Here is a 10091-nt window from a genome sequence, read left to right as displayed (position 1 = left end):
GGATTTACGTGGCACTAGCAGGAGGACAATATTTTTACGCTACTTTAACCACCCGAGTGGCACCACCATCAATAATCTCAGTTGATGTTAATATTTAACTTATTTAAAATGCATATCATTTTAAACTGTTGATGTTATTACCGAATGCCGTAAGACTTGGAACAAATTATTGTTACCACCGTTAATTAAAATCCTTCTTTGGACGTTAATGATTAAAAATTACCTTCTCTGATACATTTGTCCGTTGTATATCATATATGGGATTACTTTTAACATTGGTTGCTATGATAAGCAAATACGTCGTTTATTTTACAAATATTACTTTTACACAGAGACAAATAATCTGGAGTTATTTTTACACTTGTTGATGCTATTTCAACATGAAGAAATGTCCATACCTATGCCGGTGTCCCGGTATAAACTCTCCCCCGTACAAATTCTCCCCCCGGAGATTTTATACCGGTACAGTTTCACCCCTGGAGAATTATGTCTGAAATAAAATCTCCCTCGGGCGGATTTATTTCGCGCCCCCCTCAATATAAAGACTCCCCCTGATTATTCGGTTTGTTGCAATGTCTTTAAGTACTATATTCTTTAAATAGTTATCTATAATGTAAGGAGGGTTACTTTAAAAAATAGATTATGAATATGGTCATAATGAATTGATATTTCAGCATATTTTATTTGGTAACTGTACCTTCCATCCTAAAATAATTATAAGACATAATCATACCAAACAAAGGATGGAAGACAAGAGTCTCTAATACAGTTGTTGTTGTCTGTATACAGTTTTTAATATACCAGTTTGAGTCTACATGTGAACGCAATCGATGGTTGAAATGTTAGTCTAAGGACAAAACGTGAACTAATTCTCAAGAACTCTGATGTATAAAGTTACCTTCATCTTTGATTGACCGATGTATTTTCAATCTTTATTCAGCACTGAAGAGGCCACGGGCCTATGTTACGAAGCATTAAGTTTATGAATAATCAACATTGATTTTGACTCCATAAACTGTCATAAAGTATTCATAAAGTATCAGGGGTCATTTCAACTTGCAAAATGATTGACATAGTCCTTTATAGAGCGAGGATTGGTCTGTTTTCCCACCTGATTGACTGATATTACAACATTCGCATGGTTTAGAATGGTACAATATATGGTAAAGCATGCAAATTACATTAGAAAATATCATATCTAATAAACATAAAACCAATATTTATGAGTCTACATCTTGATATAAGACTTTATCACTGTATCCAATTCCAAAATTTTAGATATAAACTTTCGGACAGTTTGGTTCAAAATTCTTCAACCTTTAATACATCACAGGATTTGTAGCTAGACGACAGGAATCTACAGTTTCGACTGTGTGTTTTCTTTGATGAGAATCTTTCTCACCGACCTTAGCGTGTAGGGGTGTGATGTCCTTACCAGGAAATGACAGTGTTTTGACTACTCGTCTTTCATTAATTAACGTGTTGGGCATCCCTATTTAACCTTTACTAATTCATGTTAAAACAACACAGGATGTTTTCTGGAAGTGGACAATCGCGAATGTCATAGGGCTGACACGTCTCGTGTTAATAACTGTCCCAGAACTTCTTAAGTTACTAAACATTCTTTATATCTAACGACTAATATTATATCTACCTATTTACCACTTTAAACGATCTCTAAAATAAACACATCCAAATTCGCAGATGACGGAGCCATCTGGATCCGCACTAAAAGTATCAAAATATCCAAAAATCTACTCCAAAAAAAACCTAAACAAAATACAGCAATGGGCTGACAAATTGGGCTTCTCCCTAAACTCGGAAAAAACAACAGGAATAGTATTCAAACACAAAAACATGAAACAGGCCATCCCTAATCTTCAGCTAAACAACAAACCAATCACATTCCAAAAAAAATAAAAATTCCTAGGCCTAATTTTCGATGAACATCTCTCATGGGATGCTCACGTAAAATACCTAACTACGAAATGCAGCAAAGACTTAACCACACTAAGATGTCTCATTGGCTCCAACTGGGGGCCTCTAAAGATACCCTCCTCTCACTATACATTTCACTAATTAGATCTAAAGTAGACTACGATACTCTAAACCAAACTCTAACCCAAAAACTAGACTCAATACAATATCAGGCTCTTAGATTAGTCACACGAACCCAACATGGCACCCCTCTCACTTCACACCAGGCCCTTACAGGAGAAATGCCACTAAATCTACGCAGACAACACTTGACCTTAAACTTCTGGGCCGCATCCAAATCAAACCCCCTCATCCAAAACCTAATAAACCAAAATATCCGACCTCAAAACGAAGCTCTAACTAGGAAACACCCTTTACTTACACCAATATCCAAACGAATAATCAACTACCTAAACGAACACCAAATAAACAACCTAAAATAAAACTGCAAACAAACAAATATATTTACCCCAAAACTCAAAATCCCCAAAATAGACATATCTCTAGCCAACTCAATAAACAAACAAACCGACCCAAACGTAGCTAAAACCACTACACTAGCATACATACACGAAAACTGGCCAAATTGGTGTCACATCTACACAAACGGATCCTCTGATCCGATCTCCAACCACACAGGTTTCGGAGTCCACATCGCACAACCAACCAGAAACACACAAATCCTTTCGACTCCCAAACAACCAATCTATCTTCACAGCAGAGATAATGGGCATGGCCTCAGCTCTCCATAACCAGCAATATAAAAAACTTTTAAAAATCCTAATACTTACAGACTCCTTAAGTGGACTGCAGCCCTCCAAAATAAAAACACCAAAAAACCGCCCCAAACTTATAAGCCAAATACTAAAAAGCGCAAACAACTTAACAGAGGCAGGCAAACAAATAGTATTCATCTGGATCCCCGCACACGTAGGAATATACGGCAACGAAAACGCCGATAAAGCTGCTAAACAATCCCTCAAAATCCCTGAAATAAGCCTAAAGCTACCCATATCCAAATCAGAGATCAAAAGTATCAACAAACGGAAAATCACTACAAAATGGCATAACCTCTATCTAAAATCAAATAGCCAAATTAAAAACGTTCTAAAAAAAACCTTAACCAAACCAAAAACCCTTCATCCATCTAAAAAAATCGATAGAATAATCACTAAACTCCAAACAGGACACACCAAACTAAATAGCCATCTCAAAAAAAATTAAAAAACACGCAACAGGAAAGTGTCCACACTGCAAACACCTAGAAACCCCAGAACACGCTCATTCACTGCATCCACTACCAAACACACCGAGCTACACTACAAAAAACCCTCAATCTAAATAAGGCTCTCACTCCAGAAGCAATCCTAAACCCACAAAATAACATAGAAAAATTTAAAGCCCTAGGCTCATACTTAATTAAAACAGACCTAATTAAGCGCATCTAATAACCAACAAACTACCAAAATAACCACATAAACCAACAATCACACCTTAATCAACTCCTTTAGTCCGCCCACCATATCCCCTTGGTCTATTCCAAATCTCAAAAACTCCAAATTTTTCTACCACTAAATTCCGCCCCTGGGTTGCCAATTTTCTTTTTCCTTTTCGGAAATACACTAAATGGCCCGGCTGGGCCCGTGTTACTGTTTACTGTGATAAGGTACCTCAGTTTTAGTGATCGTCGTCATCACTTTTAAATAATGTTGACTAAAGGAAATTGATTTTGTTTTTCTAGCCGCGAACAGCTGGAATATTGCTGATGCGGCTTAAAGCAACATTTACTCACTCACTCACTCCTGCACTCATGTTTAATTTATTGACGGAAATTACATGATCAACTGCAGCAAGCGGACCTAAAATATACCCTTTTGCAACACAAAACAGACCCAGATGCCACACGTCTAAAAACTAATGTCACAAACATGAAGTGAGTACGTTTTACGCTGCTTCAGCAGTATCGCGGCAGGGCACACAAGAAATATGCTTTACACATTGTACCCATGTGGTCAATCGAACCCGAGTCTTCGGGGTGACGAACGAACACTTTAACCACTAGGTACCCCACTGCCCCAGATACATACATGACTAGCCTGACTAATATTTCAGATATCGAGTTGATCTATCTATTCATATGATTGCTTCGTCATCAGTGTGGGTATGTCATGAGGGAAAGAGTTATTTTGGATTTTTAGTCACTTGGAAGGATATATCAGAAATCGAGTTGATCTATCTATTAAAGCAACATTTCTGTTATCAGTGTGTTACTGGGATACTGTTTAGGAGACAATGGTCAGTTCAGACATACTTCGGTGTAACTTAAAACAATTTGTGTCACTTATGGCCCTGTGTGTTGTGCAGAGTTTCGTTTTTAAGACACTCAGTTACCATTGACAGTTGGCTCGAAGCCCAGATTTTCCCTGATGTTTCTTGGTTCGTCAGACCCATGCCCCTGTTCGTGTGTTTCACTTGGATGATAAACATCTAACATCTACAACACTTTCGGATTTCGTCCTGCATCACGCTGACACTCACGCCGTGATTAAACTGACACACTGTTTTGAAGTGGTGCTAGACTAAACTATCTCACATTATCAGAAGTACAATAAAGCATGACGCTTGAACACCACATTGGTCAGTGCCGGTGTCACGAAATATATTCGCCCCCAGAATAAAATCTCCCTCCGGCGAATTTACACCGGTACAGTTCCGCCCCTCTCGAAATATAATCTCCCCCAGAATATGTCCTGTTGTTGTTGCATTAAGTGTTTAGGAGGTCGCCTTCTGCCTAGGCAATTTCGGCTGACCTGTCCCTCTTTGGGACTCCTGTGTGTGAGTAGGGTACACCTATCTATTGTGAGTTTGGTGTTCACATAATTTCTGTTTTTGTATTGATATGATTTATATTTTCTTATATTGATATGATTTCATTTCTATCCTTGGCTGCTCTGTTTATATACGTTCGAGTAGCTGTCCGTCTCTCAGAAATAGAGTTAGTTTGGTCTTCGCTATTGCATCTCTTGGCTTTAGGAGATCTATGACAGATAGCGGATCTAACTGCAATTCTTGTTTTAACCTAGCCCGGGCTGGGGCATGGTCTTGACATTCTAGTAACACGTGATCAATGGTTTCAGGGTGATTGCAAGATGAACAAACCTTGTCATAGTGCTTTTTGTGACCGAGTCTGAGGCGTGAGATAGCAATTGCAATTTTCCTATCATTTGAGTATGAGTTTGAATTTTGTATAGCCATCTGCCGATCTTACTTGCGTCCCATTGGGCTTGCCATCTTTCTGCTATGGAGGCTTTGATTTTGCTTTTAATCTCTAGTTTACTAAGGCACTCGTGAAGAGCAACCTCCTCGTGGTCAGTGCTGGGTTACGCTAATAGCTCTTCCCCCGTGTGGAACCGGGGCAGAATATTTCCACAGCCTCCCATTGCTGGTCGTATGAGGCGACTAAAATGGGCAGCCTGTTTGCCGTGGGTTGCCTCCCTGTGTCGGCGGAGGACGGGAGTCTGGTAGTTGAGGGCTCTGGTTCCTGGAACTGTGTTCCTTTGCCCAACACACTACTTCGACCCTTACTTCGCCTAGACGGGTGGTAAGATGGGCCGGTCTTATCAATCGGCTGGTCATGCCAGGCCCTGTGGGTAATATTGTATATGCACCCCTGTGTTATGTTTTACTGTATATTTTGGTCTTGGCCGTTCATAACTTGTGTGAATACTCAATTTTGGATTGAATTTATTGCCTAGAGTTTTACGCCAGAAGGCGATGGCTCATGGGCCAATCTGGCTTCAAAGACCTCCGGGTTCTATTTGTTATCAGGTAACTGTCTAGGGCAGAACCAGCCTGACTTTTAACCCTGTTTGACAATTTTAGCTACCTGTGTCCTTTTTGCTGGAGTATAGCACCCCTGTAACCCTGGTGTTTGCAGTTGGTTTCCACTTCAACATCGTTTCTGTTGACACTCCATGGCGGGTGGGGAGCAGGGGTGTTGAATTTTATTTGTTTCATTATGGCTACCCAACAATTAACTGGTTCTAGATCAAAAACTAAACGTAGGCATGTTGATACAGATACAGCCACATCTTCGGATGAGGAGTCTGTACACAATATTGAATCGTGGCCACGATTTCTGGTTGTTGGAGGAGTTGATGGAGAGTCCCTCAAGATCAACCCCTTCGTTGTTTCAAAGTCAATTGAAGGTATATGTGGAACAGTTAAAAATGTTACTCGTCTCCGGTCCGGAACACTGCTTGTGGAGTGTGCCAGGAGACAACAATCTCAAAATCTTCTCAATGCACATCATTTTGCAAATACTGAGATTGTTGTCTCAGTGCACAAAACATTAAATTCGTGTAGAGGCATTGTACGAGATCGAGCAAAGTGCCTCTCAGATATGTCTGAAGAGGAGATTGCAACAGAAATGCAGCAACAAGGTGTGTCGTCTGTCAAACGATTTACCAGGAAAGAAGGCGATACCATCATCAAGACCAACACATATCTGTTTACGTTTGCTCTTCCAAAGATCCCTTCATCTATCAAAGCTGGGTACTTTAACATTGGTGTGGATGTTTACATTCCCAGCCCACTCCGGTGTTTTAACTGCCAACATTTTGGACATGGTGCAAAATCCTGTCATGCCACCCAAATTTGTTCACGCTGCAGTAAACATCATGATGGTACTGATTGCACTGATAACATCAGGTGTGCCAACTGCGGCGGCGGCGGCGACCACATGTCCTCTTTCAAATCGTGTCCTGCTTTTATAAAACAAACAAAAGTTCTAAAACTAAAGTACACAAATGACATCTCCTTTGCTGATGCCAAGAAATTGGTTGATCAGGAATCTAATCCTTCCTCTTCTACACTGACCTATTCTGCTGCAGTCTCCTTTTCTCCACTCAAAGTTGATACTGGATGTCAAACGGCTATAAACTGGATTTCTGACGAACAGACCATCTTGTATGAAGTTCGTGCTGACAAATCCCCAACTTCATCAGCAGCTTCACAAACTGAGCTGTTCAACGACCCTCTTCCAGATTCTATTCCAGACTCTATTCCTAAACCCTACACTCGTTGTAAATCTGTTCCTGATATGAAACCAAATGTATCCTCGACAAGAAAAGAAAAAAAACAACAAAAGAAAAAAGAATCCAAGGCCCTCAAACACATTGAGGTGCCTTCACCTTTAACTGTCCCACTAGAGGTTCATAACCCTTTTGAACCTCTAGCTATGGAGGTCACTCCACCGCTGCCGTTACAGCATAGAGGACCTTCCCCACGCTCGCGATCTCCAGTTGAACCCCCATGAGTTGTTCTCCCACTTTGATACAGTGGAATTGTAGAGGACTTCGGACCAATTTTAATGATCTTCAGCTCTTAATTCAAGACTTCAAACCATCTGCATTTTGTTTACAAGAAACCTTCCTAAAAAATATTGATCAATTTGATTTAAGACAGTATGATTCTTACCATTGCTTTTCACCTCCGGGTGATAAAGCAACTGGAGGATCTTCTGTTATGGTGAGACAGGGCATCATTCACAGTCCTGTTCCCCTCAGTACCCCGCTTCAGGCTGTTGCAGTACGTGTGACATTAAATATTGTTTTTACTTTATGTTCTTTGTATATCCCACCATCGTACTCTCTCCGAAAGTCTGATCTTCAGGCACTGTATGACCAGCTCCCTAAGCCATGTGTCATCATGGGAGATTTGAATGGTCATAACCCACTTTGGGGTAGTAATGATATCAATAACAAAGGAAAATTACTAGAGGATTTTTTCTTAACTAACGATTTATGCATTTTTAATGATGGTTCTCATACGTATCTACATCCGGCAACTGGAACTTACTCTTGTCTTGACTTGTCCGTTGTAGACTCTACTTTACTTGATGAATTTGATTGGTCAGTCCACGATGACCTCTGTGGAAGTGACCATTTTCCTACCGTTTTAAAATCTGTGACACCATCTGATATTCCTCCATCATCAAGATGGAATTTTCCTAAGGCAAACTGGGCTTTATATGAAGTCCTTTGCTCAAACCAACTAAATCCTGATGTTTTTATTGATGCCACTGATCCTATAAAGCTTTTCTCTGATAGTCTTAAGAAAATAGCTGATGAATGTATTCCGAAGTCCTCTTCAAATCCTCACATTCGTAAACCTTGGTTCAGCAATGATTGCAAACTAGCTAGGAAGGCGAGGAAAAAAGCTGAACAATATTTCCGTCGCCATCCTATGGTCCACAATTTAAATAAATTCAAAATATCAAACGCTAATGCACGGCGTACATTTAAACAAAACAAGCGTCAGTCTTGGCAAAATTATGTCTCGAAGATAAATTCACGTACGCCGATATCGAAGGTATGGAACATGATTAAGAAAATAAAAGGTAAGGGTTCTAAATCTAGTGTCCACCACCTTAAAAATGGGAATGAATTATTAACCGATACTTCTGATATTGCTAACAAACTTGGTGAAACTCTGGCTCAACATTCTTCCTCCTCGAACTATGCCCCTCAATTCCAAAAATATCAAAAGCAACACGAAAAGAAACCTATTACTTTTAATTCAGATAATGGGGAGGATTACAATGAAATCTTTTCCATTCATGAACTCAATACTGCCCTTGGGCAAGCTCATGACACTGCTTCAGGGTCTGATAATATACATTATCAACTCTTAAAACATTTACCACCATCCTGTTTAGAAACCCTCTTGATGATCTTTGATAAAATCTGGATGTCAGGAGAATTTCCCTCTTCATGGCGTGATGCTATAGTAATTCCCATACCTAAACCTGGTCGTGATCATACTGATCCTTCCAATTATCGACCAATTTCATTGACTAGTTGCGTTTGCAAAACCATGGAACGCATGGTCAATAACAGATTAACCTGGTACTTGGAATCAAATGACTTAATCACAAATATCCAATGTGGATTCCGTAAAAATCGCAGTACCATTGACCACTTAGTTCGACTGGAGTCATTCGTTAAGAATGCCATTGTAAATAAGCAACATGCAGTGTCTATCTTTTTCGATCTAGAAAAAGCATACGACACTACATGGAAGCACGGTATTTTAAAAGACTTACATGACTTTGGATTGCGAGGCCGTTTGCCTCAATTTATATCCAAGTTTTTATCTGACAGACAATTTCAAGTCCGCGTGGGTACTACCCTGTCTGATCATTATAACCAGGATCAGGGTGTCCCACAAGGCAGTATTTTGTCTGTCACATTGTTCAGCATTAAAATAAATAGCCTCTCTAAGGTTTTAAATGACTCCATTGATAGATCTTTATTCGTGGATGACTTTAACATATCATGTCGTGGTAAAAACATGCATACTATCGAAAGACAATTACAATTATGTCTCAATAAGATAAATAAATGGTGTTTAGAAAATGGTTTTAGATTTTCGAAATCCAAAACAAACTGTTTACACTTTTGTAGGAAATACAAACCTCATAAAGACCCTGAGTTAGTTTTAGATAGCACACCGATTAAAGTTGTAAAAGAGGCTAAATTCCTGGGTATTATTTTTGACCACCATTTAACCTTTTTACCACATATAAAATATTTGAAAAATAAATGCCTGAAGGCCCTTGACCTACTGAAAGTTGTTTCAAATTCCAAGTGGGGAGGGGATCAGAAAACCCTACTCCAATTATACAGAGCACTAATTCGCTCTAAACTGGATTATGGCTCCATCGTCTATGGTGGAGCCTGCAAAAGCAACCTTAAACTTTTGGATACTATCCATCATCAAGGTCTAAGACTATGTCTTGGATCTTTCCGAACTTCTCCTATTCACAGTCTGTACGTTGAAGCTGATGAGCCATCTCTTAAACAACGCCGCATTAAATAATCCTTACAGTATGTCTCTAAATTACGCTCTAATAATTCGAATCCAGCATATGACTGTGTTTTTCACCCCCTTTATGAAAATCTCTATAAAAAAAATCATCGGTTCTCCCCCCACTTGGAATAAGACTTCAATCTGATATTTCAGCTGCTCAAATTAATCTTGACGATATAGCCCCCACGCAGCTTTTGTCTTCTCCACCTTGGCAGTTGGTAAAGCCAGAGGTGGATCTGACA

The sequence above is a fragment of the Haliotis rufescens genome, unplaced genomic scaffold, assembly GCF_023055435.1.
Source record: "Haliotis rufescens isolate VD_foot unplaced genomic scaffold, xgHalRufe1.0.p SCAF_36, whole genome shotgun sequence".
NCBI classification, from domain to species: Eukaryota; Metazoa; Mollusca; class Gastropoda; order Lepetellida; family Haliotidae; genus Haliotis; species Haliotis rufescens.
This window is presented reverse-complemented; position numbering follows the sequence as displayed.